We start from the raw sequence: 325 nt of genomic DNA, 5'->3' as shown, positions 1-325 counted from the left end.
CCCGGTAAGGCCATTAGATCACAACGCTTGCTACCCCACGGCGAGCTAAACATGCAAGTGGTCTTAGGCAACAGGTGACACCCGAAATTCATCCGAAGATGGAATATCAAGTGTTTAATCACCAAGCCAGCATCCAAACACCAAGTACCCCGGGAGGACCCGATGCGTTGCGACCATCTCCAAGTTCTTGACGAACCCGCAGTGAAAGGCGGTAAGGCCTCTGGGCCGCAACGCTCGCATGTGTTAACCCGCAAACACCACTGACCGGTCGGTCCACCGCAAGGGTGGGTCCAACTAGTCCACACACGGTATGCCGCATGTGCCC

This window comes from Anopheles coustani (genome assembly GCF_943734705.1).
Source record: "Anopheles coustani chromosome X unlocalized genomic scaffold, idAnoCousDA_361_x.2 X_unloc_9, whole genome shotgun sequence".
Lineage (NCBI taxonomy): Eukaryota > Metazoa > Arthropoda > Insecta > Diptera > Culicidae > Anopheles > Anopheles coustani.
Note: the sequence above shows the minus strand (reverse complement) of the source record.